Raw genomic sequence first — 18,105 nt, 5'->3', positions numbered from 1 at the left:
TTTTAGACAAGTTGCCTGATTTCTTTGGGCCTGTATTCCCTCATGAATAAAATGAGGCAGGTGACTCTGATGCTGGCTGCATATTAGAATCATCTGGGGAACTTGCAAACCAACCATGGGGCCTAGGCCTCTCCTTTCCAGACCAATTAAGTTAGAATCTGCAGGGAGGGATGGAGGCCTAAGCCCCAGTATTTTTTAAAAGCTCCCCAGGGGAGCTTTTAACATGCAGTCAACATTGGGGAACATGCAGTCAACATTGGGGAACAACCACCAGATTGGATGATCCCTCGGAACGCTTCAGCGCCAACCTCACTTCACTCTGCAAGGCCCCATGATGTGCCATGAGCAGCTGTTTGGGTGACTGGGTGTGAGAACCACGTCTAACAATGGCTCGCTCTGGAGTGAAAGGAAACCACAAGATTACTTATCCATACAGTGATGTCTGATGGTCCAAAGTAAAATGCTCAGTTATGATCGAAACGGCCACAGAGGCTTAATGTGTCCGTGGGGAAGAAGGGCCCTAAGTCTTTAGGGTTTTCCCTGGACCTTCATCTTGCCAAGCAATGCCCAGAAGAGACAGTCATGGACCCACCATGTAAGGCAGCCCTGCCTCTCATAGGTCACCTCACACCCTCACTGCAAAGCCACCCTAAGTCCCACCTCTCCTTATCTGCTCCCTCGCTGGTCTGTCTTATTCATTCATCCAACAAATATCTACTCTGTGCCAACTCACAAATCAGGCACTGTTCTGGGCCCTAGGGATATATTCGTAAAGAGAGCAGACAAGAAATAAAGGAGGGCTGGGTGAGGGTGAGGAGACGTGCCAGGGAAAGCAGGAGGGAGTTAGGGTGAAATAAAAGGTGGTCAGGCTAGGCGTCATTGACAAGGTGAAATCTGCGGAAAAATGTGAAAGATGTAAACTTCCCGATCAAAAAATGGGCAGAAGACCTAAATAGACATTTCTCCAAAGAAGATATAGAGACGGCCAATAGGCACATGAAAAGATGCTCAATATTGCTAATTATTAGAGAAATGCAAATCAAACTACAATGAGGTATCACCGCACACCAGTTAGAATGACCATCATTAAAAAGTCTACAGATAACAAATGCTGAGAGGGTGTGGAGAAAAGAGAACCCTCCTACACTGTTGGTGGAAATGTAAACTGGTGCAGCCACTATGGAAAACAGTATGGATGTTCCTTAAACACTAAAAATAGAGTTGCTATATGATCCAGCAATCCCACTCCTGGGCATGTATCCAGAGAAAATTCTAATTCAAAAAGAAACATGCACCCCAGTGTTCATAGCAACACTATTTACAATAGCCAAAACGTAGAAGCAACCTCAGTGTCCATCAACAGATAAATGGATAAAGAAGATATCATATATATATACACAATGGAATAATAGCCATAAAAAAATGCCATTTTCAGCAACATGGACGGACCTAGAGATTATCATATTAAGTAAGTCAGAGAAAGATAAATCTAATATGATATCACTTATATGTGGAATTTTTTTAATGATACAAATGAACTTATTTACAGAACAGAAATAGAGTCACACATATAGAAAACAAACTTATAGTTATCAAAGGGGACAGTGGGGCATGGTGGGGGGAGAGATAAATTAGTAGTTTGGGATTAACATAGACACAGTACTATATATAAAATAGATAAACAACAAGGACCTACTGTGTAGCACAGGGAACTCTATTCAATATCTTGTAATAACCTATGATGGAGAAAAATCTGAAAAAGAATATATATATAAACTGAATCACTTTGCTGTACACCTGAAACTAGCACAACATTGTAAATTAATTATACTTCAGTTTTTTTATTGGTTATACATAAAACTAAAAAAAAACTCAAAAGATGTCACCTTTCCTCTTGACTCTGTTCTACAGCTCTGTTCCACACAGAATTATATATGGCGTCATAATGTGGTTATTCCATATGTTAGTCGTTTCCTCCACTAAATTTTCTGAATTTTCCTTCTCAGGACAGACCATGTAGTAGGCACTGTGGAAAAAAGCAGAGATAAGGTAAAAGGAGTGTCTTCTCTTATTATCTGTAATACAGTCCACTTCTCTCTCATGCACACACCCTAAAGTTTCTCAGTTCCACTTTTAGGTCAAATGGGCTTAAGTGTATAAAATCATAGTATTTTAGAATAGAAAGAGCCCTTACAAATCATCCAATCCAAATCTCCTATTTTACAGGCAATAAGTCTGTGGCCTCAAAGTCAGGGGTTCTCCCAAGTGAGCGAGTGGCAAACATTCCCCCAAAGGTCACACTGCAGCTGAATGAGCTGTCACTGCCACTTAGGAGCACCTGGCAGGCCACCTGTGCCCCTTCAGTGACTACTTAAACACCTACCTACAGGGCCACTCGGATCCAGGGGCAACACAAATGATCTCCCATACTCCCCTGTGCTTTCCACAGCACCACAGCTCCCTCCAATTCCCTTTGATTCCAGAAATTTGTCCCAATCAATTTATAGAGCAGAGTTTTTCAATGTGCTGTGTAATGAACCTCCCTGCCCCTTGGCTTCTCTCTCAAAGAAGACGTGGAGTACCAATCACCTTAAATGAGCAGTGAATTTATGATAAAACTGAAACCTGTCATAGTCTTTCCAACCTTCGTTAACCCATGCTCTCTCTGATAAGCACAAAGTCACATACTCCTTCAGTGGTCATTAAAGTTGCAAAATAAACCATGGCTAAACACAAAACAGTAATTTTGTAAATGAGTTTTTTATCTTGAAAGATGCTTTAACTTAAAAATCATGTAAATATTAATGACACTGACTCTGCTTGCCTACTTGTTCCCTAGCTTGTGTAGGAGGAAAAAGTCAGATTTTTTTTTCATTTTCCAAATATAAAATACCATAATATTGACAGTGCTTTTCCAAAACTACATAGAGTCTTATTATTCTGTGTTAACAGGAGACGGCAAAGCTGTACTTTAAACTATGATGACCTAAGGGTTAAATGATGCCAGAAAACATATCAGTTTTTGGAATGAGCACACAGCTTGGAACCAGGCACCATGTTTTTTAATTCAGATAATAGGATTGCTTGGCAGGAACAGCTTTGCCAAATCTACCTGATTTGACTCTACAATCACAAGCTCTGAAACCTCAACGTAATTCCCAAAATTAGCGAGATCTTGAGGTCTGTCCTCAGCATCATCTGTGACCTGAGTGGAATAAAGATGAATGGAAACTGAGGACCATGTGTGTAGCCTCAAAAAAGAAAAGGTTTATGTGCCTGCACTCTGCCAGAGGCTTATAATAGAACCTCAAATAATAGCCAAGCAGGGAAATAGGCAGAGGCCTGCAGTTTCATCCCCTGGAGGAAGAAATCATAATATTGTCAAGTAGTGAGAAAAATAAAAAATTGAAAATGTTAACCAACAAGAATGTTGGGCTGAACAGCAGACTGTATTACACTTGGTTGTCCTTTGTATTCAAAGATAATGTGCCTGACAGTGATTGTTCTCTGAGTCTTAGAATGTGGCTAAATACCAATGGGAAACTCAGGAGTCTTTTCCATGCTCCATAAATTTTTCCATGATTTGCTGCTGCCTTGTCACTGTTTGTTGCTTTGCCACTGTTTGTCCAAGGGGAAGGAGCTCTTGCCTTCCTGTCCACAGTAGGATGAGGGGCTCATGGCTGTGGTTTAGTAGAAGTTGATGCTACAAAGACTAGCTTCGGGAGCAACTCTTGCTGTAGGAGGAACATAACTCCCCACCCCGCCCCCATAACCCAGGAAACAGTGGACTATGATAGTGATGGTAAAACGGATTGAGTAGAAAGCATGGGCCAAGCATCCAGTCCCACAGCCCTGCCCAAATGAAATGCCTGTGCTTCAGAGAAGAGAGCCACCTCTAGCACAGCTGCCATTGTCAAGCACCTATACTAGATTTACATACCTTACCTGATTTAATTCTCACAACAGCCATGTCACATGAGGATTATAATCTTCATTTACAAAGGAGACTGAGGTCCAGAACAATTAAGGTATTTGTCAAAGATCAAAAGTTAGTAAGGAAGAATTCCAGTTTCCAGTCCAGCATATAAGTAACTTAAAGTCACCAGTCTGTTCTGACAATTAAAAAGCTAAAATGAAAAATCAACACCTCTTCTAAGAAATGAGGTTACACAGCAAACTGTTGCCCCCCAAATTGGTGAGACACACAAGCAAATACCAAGACTCACAACTTACAGCAGCAAACACCCATGAGCAAAAACCTCCATGAAAACCAGAGCCAGGACAGGAAAATCTGAGCTCTAATTGAGGAAATGCTGGAAACTCAGTGTGGACAAATCTCAAAGTTAAAAACTCCAGTAGGACCCAGTCATAAGGGTGAACATTTCTGAGTTTTACTTCCAGGAGCTGAACTAGATCCTCGTGATGAATATCAAAGACAAATCCCCTTGTGCTTCCAGCAGCAAGAAGAGAAAGAACCATTTTGAAATACACCAGAGCATTCTATTCTTAACAAGACCTGCTCTCAGGAGACTCTATTTTACCAGCACCGAAACCACTTGGGGGAAGGGAAATAGCCAACTCCAGCCTCCTATAGACATCCTGTCCCACTTAAGGGGGAAGAAAAAAACCTGAGGTGTACTGGTGAAGTTCATGGGCCAGGGACAAAGATTCACCAAAAAACTGAGACCTAATCATAGGACTATAGAATTCTTCTGTCCCCCCCACATTACTAAGTGCCTATTTACCACAGTCCTTTATCCCAGTACATCATGTCCACCTTTCAACAAAAAACTACAAGGCACACTGAAAGGCAAAAGCACAGACTGAAGAGATTGAACAAGCATCAGACCCAGAGTCTGATATTATAAGAATGTTGGAATTATCAGACCAGGAGTTTTTTACAACTGTGATTAATATGCTAAGGGATTAAACATAAAATGTAGACAACATGAAAGGACAGATAGATAATGTAAGCAGAGAAATGGAAATTCTAAGAAAGAATCAAAAAGAAATGCTAGAGATCAAAAACACTGTAACAGAAATGAAGAATGCCGTTGATGGGCTCATTACTGGACTGCACACAGCTGAGCTTGAGGGTATGACAAGAGAAACTGAAAAGCAAAGAGAAAGAAATGAATAAAAACAACAGAATATCGAAAAACCATGGGACAACTACAAAAGGTATAATATATGCATAATGGGAACATCAGAAGGAGAAAGAGAAAGAAACAGAAGCAATATTTGAAGCAATAATGACTGAAAATTTCCCCAAACTAACGTCAGACGCCAAAACACAGATCCAAGAATCTCAACGACACCTAGCAGAATAAATGGAAACACACACACACCCCAAAACAAAAAACCTACACCTAGGTATATCATATTCAAAGTTGGGGAAAATCAAAGAAAAAGAAAAACTTAGAATGAAGCCCAAGGAAGAAAACACCAGAGGAGTAAAGATAAGAATTACATCTGACTTCTCAGAAACGAGGCAAGCAAGAAGGAAGTGAAGTGAAATATTTAAAGTGTTAAGAAAAAAATCCTACCACCTAGATTCTATTATCTGTGAATTTTTTCTTTAAAAGTGAAGGAGAAATACTTTCTCAAATAAAAATTGAGGAAATTTGTTGTCAGCAGACCCACCTTGCGAGAAATGTTTTTAAAAGTTTGTCGAAGAGAAGGAAAATGATGTAGGTCAGAAATTCAGATCTATATAAAGAAAGGAAGAGCACTGGAGAATGAATGAGTAAAGGTAAAACGAAAACTTTTCTTTTTATTATTCGTAATCTGACAACAGTTTGTTCAAAATAACAGAAACAGTGTGCTAGATTACGTGTGCTTATGAATAAATGAAATAAGTGACAGCAATGATATAAGAGATGGGAGGGAGGATTTAGGAATATTTTGTTATTATGAGGTACTTGCACTACTCATGAAACAGTATAGTGCTATTTGAAAGTGACTTGGATTAGTGGTAACTGTATGTAACAAGCTTTAGAGAAACCACTAAAAAAAGTTTTTTATAAAAGAAGTATAATTGCTATGCTTAGAAAGAAGCAAAAATGGGACCATATAAAATGCTCAATTAAAACCACAGAAGACAAAAATTGTGGAAGTCAAATAAAGAAACAAAAGAACAAGGGGAAAAAATAGATGATAGTAACAAATATGGCAGATAAAAAACCAACTATATCAATAATCACTTTAAATGTCAATGGTATGTATACCAATTAAAAGACAGAGATTGTCAGAATGGATCAAAAAACAAGACCCAAATATATCTTGTATACAAAAAACCCACTTTAAATATAAAGACACATGTAGTATAAGAGTAAATGAATGGGGAAAGGTATACCATGCCAACACCAATAGAAAGAAAATAGAAGCTATATTAATTTCAAACAGAGCAGACTTCAGAGCAAGGAAAGTTATCAGGGATAAAGAAGAGCATCACATGCAAATCAAAACTACAATGAGGTATCACCTCACACCAGTCAAAATGGCCATCATCAAAAAGTCTACAAATAATATATGCTGGAGAGGGTGTGGAGAAAAGGGAACCATCCTACACTGTTGGTGGGAATGTAAATTGGTGCAGCCACTATGGAAAACAGTATGGAGATTCCTTAAACACTAAAAATAGAGTTGCCATATGATCCAGCAATCCGACTCCTGGGGATATATCCAGAGAAAACTCTAATTCGAAAAGAAACATGCACCCCAAAGTTTATAGCAACACTATTTACAATAGCCAAGACATAGAAACAGCCTAAATGTCCATCGACAGATGAATAGATAAAGATGTGATGTATATATATACAATGGAATATTACTCGGCCATAAAAAATAATGAAACATTGACATTTGCAACAACATGGATGAACCTAGAGATGATCATACTAAGTGAAGTAAGTCAGGCAAAGAAAGACAAATATTATATCACTTACATGTGGAATCTAAAAAAAAAAAAAGTCAACGTATTTTCAAAACAGAAACAGACTCACAGATGTAGAAAACCAACTTATAGTTACCAAGGGGAACGGGGAGAAGGAGGGATAAATTAGAAGTATGGGAGTAATAGATACACACCACTATATATAACATAGGATTTACTGTAGAGCACATGGAACTATATTCAAAATCTTGTAATAACCTATAATGGAAAGGAATCTGAAGATGTACACATGAAACTAACACAATATTATAAATCAACTATAGTTAAATAAAGAAAAAGAAGAGCATTACTTGATGATAAAGGAGTCAATTTTCCAAGAAGACATAACAATCCTTAATGTGTATGTATCTAACAACAGAGCATCAAAATACATGAGGCAGGACTTCCTTGGTGGTGCAGTGGTTAAGAACCTGCCTGCCAATATAGGGGACACAGATTCCAGCTCTGATCCAGGAAGATCCCACATGCTACAGAGCAACTAAGCCCATGCGCCACAACTACTGAGCCTGTGCTCTAGAGCCCACGAGCCACAAATACTGAGCCCACGTGCCACACTACTGAAGCCTGCGTGCCTACAGCCCATGCTCCACAACAAGAGAAGCCACCACAATGAGAAGCCCATGCACCGTAACGAAGAGTAGCCCCCACTCACCACAACTAGAGAAAGCCCACGCACGGCAACAAAGACCCAATGCAGCCAAAAATAAATAAAAAATAAAAATAACTTAAAAAAAATATGTGAGGCAAAAACTGATAGAATTGCAAAGAGAAACAGATGAATTCACTATTATATCTGGAGACATTACCACCTCTTTATCAGAAATACACTGATCCAGCAGGCAGAAAATAAGGACATAGTTGAACTCCACAGCACCTTCAATCAACTGGGTATAATTGACACTATAGACTACTTAATCATTCAACAGCAGATTGCATGTTCTGCTCAAGCTTACGTGTAACATTTACCAGACAGACCACATACTGGGCCATAAAACACACCGTAGCAAATTTAGAAGAAGAAAAACCATACAGTGTATGCTCTGAGACCACATGCAATTAAACTAGAAGTCAATTTTTTAAAAGATAGGTGGAAAAATCCAAAATGCATGAAGATTAAGCAACATGACGAAACAACACATGCATCAAAAAAGAAATGTCAAGAGAAATTTTAAAATATTCTGAACTAAGTGAAAATGAAAATATAACATCAAAATGTGTGGGATGCAGTGAAAGCAGAGCTTAGAGGGAAATTTATAGCACTGATTGAACTCATCAGACACTAAGATCTAAAATCAACAATCCGAGACTTCCCTGGTGGCGCAGTGCTTAAGAATCCACCTGCCAATGCAGGGGACACGGGTTTGAGCCCTGGTCCGGGAAGATCCCACATGCTGCGGAGCACCTATGTCCATGCGCCACAACTACTGAGCCTGCACGCTAGAGCCCATGAGCCACAACTGCTGAGCCTACATGCCACAACTACCGAAGCCCACATGCCTAGAGCCCATGCTCCGCAACAAGAGAAGCCACCACAGTGAGAAGCCTGCGCACCACAACGAAGAGTAGCCCCCGCTTGCCACAACTAGAGAAAGCCTGTGCACAGCAATGAAGACCCAATGCAGCCAAAAATTAATTAAATCAATAATCTAAGCTTCACCCTTAGTAAACTAGAAAAAAAAAGCTAAATCCGAAGTAAACAGGAGGAAAAAAAATAAGAATTAGAGCAGAAATCAATGAAACTGAAAACAGGAAATCAATAGAAATAATCAACAAAGCAAAGGTGGTTGTTGGAAAAGATAAAAAAATTGATAATCTTCTAGCCAGGCTAACTAAGAAAAAAAGAGAAACAGGAAACACAAATTACTAAATGAAAGGGAACATCACTACAGATTCCATGGACATTAAAAGGATAATGGAGGATTATTATGAACAACTCTATGCCCACAAATTTGATAACCTAGATGAAATGACCAACTCCTTGAAAGACACAATCTGCGAAAATTCACATAAGAAGAAATAAACAATCTGTACAGACCTATATCTATTAAAGAAATTAAATCAATAATTAAGAACCTTCCAAAACAGAAAGCACCAGGCTGGAATGGGTTCACCAGTGAATTCTACCAAACATTGAATATACCAATCCTCAAAGTCTCAAAGCATAGATAATACTTCCTAATTCGTTCTATGAATCCAGCATTATCCTAATACCAAAACCAGGCAAGGACATTACAAGAAAACTACAGACCAGTATCTTTCATAAACATAGATGCAAAAATCATCAACAAAGTATTAGCAAATCTAATCTAACTGTATAAAAAGCACAACTGGGCTTTCCTGGTGGCGCAGTGGTTGAGAGTCCACCTGCCGGTGCAGGGGACACGGGATCATGCCCCAGTCCGGGAAGATCCCACATGCTGCGGAGCGGCTGGGCCCGTGAGCCACGGGCGCTGAGCCTGCGCGTCCAGAGCCTGTGCTCCACAACGGGAGAGGCCACAACAGTGAGAGGCCCGCGTACCACCAAAAAAAAAGAAGCACAACCAAGTGGAATTAATCCTAAGTATGCAGTCAATTGAAAATCAATTAATATAATTCACATCAACTGGCTAAAAAAGAAAAACCACATGATCATATTAATAAGTGTAGGAAAAGCACTTGACAAAATCCAACACCTATTTATGAAAAAAACTCTCCGTAAGCCAAGAATAGAGGGGAACTTCCTCACCTTGATAAAAATACCTACCAAAAAAATATATACAGCTAACATCATACTTAATGGTAAGAAAGTCAAAGATTTCCAACAAATACCAAAATAAGGTTAGGATGTCCCCTCTCACCACTGCTTGTCAACATCATACTGGAAATACTAGCTAATGCAATGAGGCAAGGAAAGAAAGAAAAGGTATACAAACAGAATGAAGAATTAAAGCCGACCTTGTTCACAGATGACATGATCATCTATGTAGAAAATCCTAAAGAATCAACAAAAAAATTCCTTGGACTAATAAGCGATTATAGCAATGTTGCAAAATATAAGGTCAATACACAAAAACCAATCACTTTTGTATATACCAATAATGAACAAGTGAAATTTAAAGTTAAAAACATAATACCACTTATATTAGCACCCCTCAAAACTGAAATACTTAAGTATAAGTCTAACAAAATATGTATAAGATTTATATGAGGAAAACTGCAAAAACTGATGAATTAAAGAGGAGCTAAATAAATGGAGAGATATTCATGTTCATGAGGAAGACCATATTGTCAGGACAGTTCTTCCCAACTTGATCTATAGATTCAAGGCAATCTAGAATCTGGCAGTTTATCTTGTGACAAATTCATTCTAAAATTTATATATAGAGGTGAAAGATCCAAAATAGCCAACAAAATATTGAAAGAGAAGAACAAAGTTAAAGGACTGACACTATCTGACTTCAATACTTACAGTAATCAAGACTGTGATATTGGCCAAAGAAGAGACAAATAGATTGATGGAACAGAAGGGAGAGTGCAGAAATTAACCCACATAAATATAGTCAACTAATCTTTGACAAAAAAGCAAAGACAATGCAACGGAGCAAAGATAGTTATTTCAACAAATGGTGCTGGAAAAACTCGGTATCCACATGCAAAAAAAAAAACGAATCTAGACACAAACTTTACACCCTTCACAGAAGTTAACTCAAAATGGAGCATAGATCTAAATGTAAAATGAAAAATTATAAAAACTATTAGAAGTCAACAGAAGAGAAGACCTTGGGCATGGCAATAATTTTTTGGATGTAACACCGAAGGCAGGATCCAGGAAAGAAATAATTGATAAGCTGAACTTCGTTAAATTAAAAATTTCCACTCTGTAACAGACAATGTCAAGAGAAGGAAAAGACAGGCCAAAGTCTGGGAGAAAATGTTTGCAAAAGACACATATGATAGAAGGACTGATTCAAAATAAAGAACTCTTGAAATTCAACAAGAAGAAAATGAACAACCCAATTTAAAAATGGGCAAAAGGCCTGAACAGATACCTCACCAAATAAGATACAGATGCCAAGGAAGGATATGAAAGATGGTCCGCATCATGTGTCATCAGGAAAATGTAAATTAAAACAAATATGAGATACTGCTACACACCTATTAGAATGGCTAAAATCCAAAACACTGACAACACCAAATTCTGGCAAGAATGTAGAGCCCATGTTGGTGGGAATGCAAGATGGTACAGTCACTTTGGAAGACAGTTTGTCAGTTTCTAACAAAACTAAACATAGTCTTACCCTGTCTTCTAATAATAATCTAATAATAATGCTCCTTGCTGTTTACCCAAATGAACTGAACACTTATATTCTCACAAAAACCTACATACAGATAGTTATAGCAGCTTTATACACATTGCCAAAACTTGGAAATAACCAAGATGTCCTTTAGTAAGTGAATGGGTAAATAAACTGTGGTACATCTGACAATGGAATATTATTCAGCACTAAAAAGAAATAAGCCATCTAGCTATGAAAAGAAATGCACATTAATAAATTAAGAAACAATCTGAAGAATTTATATAACTGTGATTCCAACTATATAACATTCTGGAAAAACAAAACTGTGGAGAGAGTAAAAAGATTAGTGGTTGCCAGAGGAGTGGTATTGGGGAGGAAAAGTTGAACAGGTGGTATGGAACACAAAAGATTTTTAGGGCAGCGAAACTATATCATACTGGTGGATATGTATCATTATTCATTCGTCAAAACCCATAGAATGTAAAATACCAAGAGTGAACCCTAACGTAAACTATGGACTTGGAGTGATAATGATGTGTCAATATAGGTTCATTGATTGGGTCAAATATACCACTGTGGTGTGAAGTGTGGATAGTAGGGGAAGCTGTGGATAGTGGGGACAAGGATATATGGGAAATCTCTGTACTTTCCACTCAGTTGTCTTGAAAACCTAAAATAAAGTTTATTAATTTATTTTTTTTAAAAAATCTTTATTGGAGTATAATTGCTTTACAATGGTACGTTAGTTTCTGCTTGTAACAAAGTGAATCAGCTATACATATACATATATCCCCATATCTCCTCCCTCTTGCGTCTCCCTCCCACCCTCCCTATCCCACCCCTCTAGGTGGTCACAAAGCACCGAGCTGATCTCCCTGTGCTATGCAGCTGCTTCCCACTAGCTATCTATTTTACATTTGGTAGTATGTATTAGTCCATGCCACTCTCTCGCTTTGTCCCAGCTTACCCTTCCCACTCCCCATGTCCTCAAGTCCATTCTCTACATCTGCATCTTTATTCCTGTCCTGCCCCTAGGTTCTTCATAACCTTTTTTAAGATTCCGTATATATGTGTTAGCATACAGTATTCGTTTTTCTCTTTCTGACTTACTTCACTCTGTATGACAGATTCTAGGTCCATCCACCTCACTACAAATAACTCAATTTCGTTTCTTTTTGTGGCTGAGTAATATTCCATTGTATATATGTGCTACATCTTCTTTATCCATTCATCTGTCGATGGACACTTAGATTGTTTCCATGTCCTGGCTATTGTAAATAGTGCTGCAGTGAACATTGTGGTACATGACACTTTTTGAATTATGGTTTTCTTAGGGTATATGCCCAGTAGTGGGATTGCTGGGTTCTATTTTTAGTTTTTTGAGGAACCTCCATACTGTTCTCCATAGTGGCTGTATCAATTTACATTCCCACCAATAGTGCAAGAGGGTTCCCTTTTCGCCACACCCTCTCCAGCATTTATTGTTTGTAGGGTTTTTGATGATGGCCGTTCTGACTGGTGTGAGGTAATACCTCATTGTAGTTTTGATTTGCATTTCTCTAATGATTAGTGATGTTGAGCATTCTTTCATGTGTTTGTTGGCAATCTGTATATCTTTTTTGGAGAAATGTCTATTTAGGTCTTCTGCGCATTTTTGGGTTGGGTTGTTTGTTTTTTTGATATTGAGCTGCATGAGCTGCTTGTAAATTTTGGAGATTAATCCTTTGTCAGTTGCTTCATTTGCAAATATTTTCTCCCATTTTGAGGGTTGTCTTTTTGTCTTATTTATGGTTTCCTTTGCTGTGCAAAAGCTTTTAAGTTTCATTACGTCTCGTTTTTTAATTTTTGTTTTTATTTCCATTTCTCTAGTAGGTGGGTCAAAAAGGATCTTGCTGTGATTTATGTCATAGAATGTTCTGCCTATGTTTTCCTCTAAGAGTTTTATAGTCTCTGGCCTTACATTTAGGTCTTTAATCCATTTTGAGTTTATTTTTATGTATGGTGTTAAGGAGTGTTCTAATTTCATTGTTTTACATGTAGCTATCTAGTTTTTCCAGCACCACTTATTGAAGAGGCTGTCTTTTCTCCATTGTATATTCTTGCCTCTTTTATCAAAAATAAGGTGACCATATGTGTGTGGGTTTATCTCTGGGCTTTCTATCCTGTTCCATTGATCTATATTTCTGTTTTTGTGCCAGTACCATACTGTCTTGATGACTGTAGCTTTGTAGTATAGTCCAAAGTCAGGGAGCCTGATTCCTCCAGCTTTGTTTTTCTTTCTCAAGATTGCTTTGGCTATTCGGGGTCTTTTGTGTTTCCATACAAATTGTGCAATTTTTTGTTCTAGTTCTGTGAAAAATTTATTAATTTAAAAAATTAATAAGTGCTGGAGCTAGAATTTGATCTCAAGTAAATTTAACTGTAAATGCTTTGCTTAATATGGCGATGTAACAGGTGTCTAAGATTAAAGTAGCAGTTCCCAAGCAGCTGAATTGGGCCCTGTAACACTCTGTATTTCTTTGGCCCTTTCTTCTTAAGTTTTCCCAGTTTTAACTTTAAACAGCCATGGGAATTTTACTGTCACCCAAGACATACAGTGAGTAGTATACCACTACTACAAGGAAATCCTTTAGTCACACCAATCAGTACTAAATTCTAATTTATCAGTTATATACTGCTATCCAACAAACCAACCCAAAGCCTAGTGGTTCAAAACAACAATTTATTATTCTACATGATTCTGTGGGTTGGCCAGGCAGATCTTCTCCTGCTCTCCTTTATGCCAACTCATACAACCATATTAGTTGATGGACCAGCTGTGCTCAGCCGAGATGGCTGAGATAGCTGAGCCTCTCTCATAGTCATTTATGCTGGGCTTATTCATAGCATGGTAGTCTCAGGATTACAAGAGAGCAAAAGTGGAGACTACAAAGCCTCTAGAAGCCTCGGCTCAGAAGGCACTCAGTGTAAATTCTGCCTTATTCTATTGGTCAAATCAAGTCATAAGGCAAGCCCATAGTCGAAGGATGGAGAAATGTACTCCACGTCTTGATGGAAGGAGTAGCAAAAGGGCACAAATACAGGGAAGTGTAGTTCAGTAGGGGCTATTATTATAACAGTCTACCACATAATATATATTTTTATATATGGAAATATGTGAATATATGCACAAAATGATTTTTTTACATCTGAATTTGAAATCATGATATCTGCATTACTAGTTTATGTGTATAAATGTAGTTGAGTCATAATACTTTATGATAGTCAGCTAGTGAATGGCCTGTAGTATATTTGGCAAAAGTAATGAATTCTTAGTGATTTGAGATTTGCCTAGAGCTCCCGGCTATAAAATGTTTCCTGTGAAGTAAAATGATATTGCTGAGGAATTTTTGTGGAAATTATAGGGTTTATGGACTAGCAAAGTGAGAATTAATGAGGTTCCTCTGTCTTTACTGCAGCTTAAGAACTGGAATTCCTATAAAGAAATTAGTTCTAAGAGTAAAGGCCTTTTTTAAATCATCCTGGCCAAGATGACATCATATTGAAAGCAAAAAGCTGTAAATGCTTAAATTTTGCTATTATAGAGATTATTTTTATTGCAATGTATAATTTTTATCAATTAAATTTTCATATGGATAACTTGGCAATAAGATTATTTATAACCTAAGAGTATGTCTCTAATCTTACTGTGTAATATATTTTTTACAAAGGTTTGAGTTGATGTAAAGCTATCTTTATTTCTCAGAGTCAATTTTACTATTTAAATTGACATTTTTATACATTAGAATATAAAGTGTTATTTCTTAGATATTTGTGAGTGAAATAAAATGTTATTTTTACTCTATTCAGAAATGTGTAAAATAAGTGATTACAAAAATACATCTTGAGTGGAAATTCAAGATGAGGGAGAAATAAAAAGACTTCTTAGTTTTTCTGGAAAAAAAAAATACATCATACTATCAGTCATCTTCTTTCATATATTAAGGGAGTTAATAACAAAGTTGTTCTGAGGAATAGTGAATAAGATTGTTTTAGCTGGAGGACACTTAATTTTACATACAGAAGCAAGATCCAATCAAATTAGATGAGATACGATCTCATGACTTAATTTATAGTACTATCCTAATTGTTCAATAGTCTTTATCAGGCTAAAAGATTCGACCCCATGGATGATGACATGAGACACAATGATATAGTCAGTTTCAGAATAAATTACACATACACAGAAAATTAAAAATCGTGTGCAGAACACTTAAATGTATTAAAAATTTCAGTAATTCATCTTGTAAAATCTTTCTCCATCATCATTTCAAGTCTGACAGCCATTCTGCCAAAAAGCTTAAAACGTAAAGTGATTATATGGGGTACCTAGAGTAGTCAAATTCACAGAGACGAAATAATTTCCAGAGGAGGAAGGAAGGGGAGAAAAGGGAGTTAATGGAGATGGATGGTGTGATCATTGCCCAGCCATGTGAATGTACTTAATGCCACTGAACTGTATACTTAAAAATGGTTAAAATGGTAAATTTTATGTTATATAGAGATTTCACCATAATAAAAAGAAAATGTAAAATGAAGTTAAAATACTATAACTACAAAATAAGTACAAACACCTCAGAATATCTGTAGGTACAAAAGTAAGCAACTAGAATTACAGAATATAATCAACATCAACAAGATATTAAGGTAAAATAATCATAAAAGTAAAAGAAAAAAATCACTTTTCAAAAATGGCAGCTACTACCACTATTTCAGATGAAACTCTTTAAAAGGGTCAGTCACATTCAAGAGAAGCCTTTGCTGAAAGATGTAAGGAAATGTGAGTTCACTTAGTCTGAAAAACAGCTCTCGTAGCTTGAAAGGTGAGTACGTGATAATGTTTTACATTTATCACTGTTTAAATTTTTTTTAATGTCAGGACTAGCTTAAACATTTCTGTGTCTAGGTGTCTTTACAGAGCTCAGCGCAAAATTAGTAACCTCCACCCAACATTTCAAAGACTTACAATTCCAATCTCCCTTCTTTTTTTAAATTCATTTTATTGAAGTATAGTTGATTTACAATGTTATGTTCATTTTTGCTGTACAGCAAAGTGTCCAGTCTCCCTTCTTACTACATTTTCACATGCCCTGGCCTTCACCTGGCTCATCCCCAGACATTTTTCTAGGTCAGACTCTCTGAGGCTTCCCCCTTCCTTCTCCATTCCCTGACTACTGTTCTTGGAGTTTTCATAATCACTCCAGTCTCCCCATCAACATTTATCTGATTACCTGCAGGTCTTTCCAACAAACCTGGAAGCTGTCGAACGGCTCATCTCTGTATCCCCAGGCCCTAGACAGTGTGTGGCCCACAGATAATAGGCAGATAATACTTGTTTATTGAATGAATAAATGAGGAAGGAAGAATTGAAGAAGAAAGGAAGAATTGAAGAAGAAAGGAAGGATTGAAGGAAGAATTAAATGGATGGTACACGCTTTTCAAGCTTATGAAAAGGGCCCCATTTCAAGAACCAGCCTCAGCCCCAAGAACACTCATCTTGGGACCCAACCATCTGATGAGAATGAAGCATGAAAAGCTACCATGGAGATGATGCAAACCAAGCCAGAGATAGCAGCAAGGGATGGGATGCAACTTTGGCCAGCACCTTATGAGATGATATTACACTTTCCAACTTTGCATTTCAGAAAGCAGTTTCCATTCCAGCAGGTTGTTGTTAACTCTTGCATTGAGAGTAAAACATCTGAAGGAACTGTGAAGAGCTGTGAAGAGTAGTGGCTGACCTGTTTGCTCCTGAAAAATGTTTTTCACCAGACTCATTATGTGTATGTATACATACGTATATCAGCCAGATCAAAAAAATTTTTTTTAATTTTTAATCTATTTAAACAGTTTATAGTAAGTTAAGAAAAAACACAGAAACATTATAAGTACAAATTAAGTTGTACTTTACTGATTTGTGAGCCTGAATTGACTTCTTGCCCTCTCCTTCCCTCATACCCTTCTTGGGTGGAATTAACTGTGATAGAAGAGAAGCGTCTGGTGACCACTGCAGCCCTGGGAAATGAAGCCCATGGTAGGTGTGGCAAGTTTCAGAGAAAAGGGGGCCATGCCCAAGCTCTATTCCTTCCACACGAAAGCCATTGCTTACTCAACCAACAGCCAAGGGCACTGACTGTATCACACATGGGAGGGTGTATATTCCCAAGTGAACATTCAGTATTATAAATACTAAAATAAAATAGGACCCCAGATCTGCTCATTTTGGTGCCTCCTAAATTGGAAAATATTTGTCCTCCTGAACTCTTAGCATTTTGAAAATCCCAGGAAAGGTAGAACTGCACCAGAAAGAAGCTGAAGGAAAAAAAAAAAAATCCCTACGAGCAAAGGCCAGCTCAGCTCAAACCCTAGATAGCTTCCCCCCTCCTAAGTGCATGTTATAGAAAATAAACAATATTTTCATTTAACAACAGATGGTTCAACACTCATTGCTATGCCAGGACCTAGCACTGCATAAGTGGCTTCTCCTTCTTGGAAACAGCATCTTCTCTTCCCAATTGGACTCTAAGCCCCCAGAAAGGGCTTACAAAATTCTGTGTCTTTATGTTGCCAGTACCCAGCTTAATAGCCTTGAGGAATAAGGGCTAACATGATATTGTGGGTGGTGAAAAATAACCCAGGGACAGAAGGAAGGGGGCAAGGAAGAGACTGTCAAGCTGCTAGCTTCTTTCATTTATGTTTATTATAACAACAGGCAGATTTAGTACCTACTATAAAATTAAGATATTAATAAAAACTATCATTTGCTCATTTTATACACTTATTTATTATCTCTCATGGTTCTGTGGGTTGACTGGGCTCAGCTGGGTACTCTTT

This window comes from Aethalodelphis obliquidens, unplaced genomic scaffold (genome assembly GCF_003676395.1).
Source record: "Aethalodelphis obliquidens isolate GAN/ISIS:26980383/991018 unplaced genomic scaffold, ASM367639v1 scaffold3, whole genome shotgun sequence".
Taxonomy (NCBI): Eukaryota; Metazoa; Chordata; class Mammalia; order Artiodactyla; family Delphinidae; genus Aethalodelphis; species Aethalodelphis obliquidens.
Note: the sequence above shows the minus strand (reverse complement) of the source record.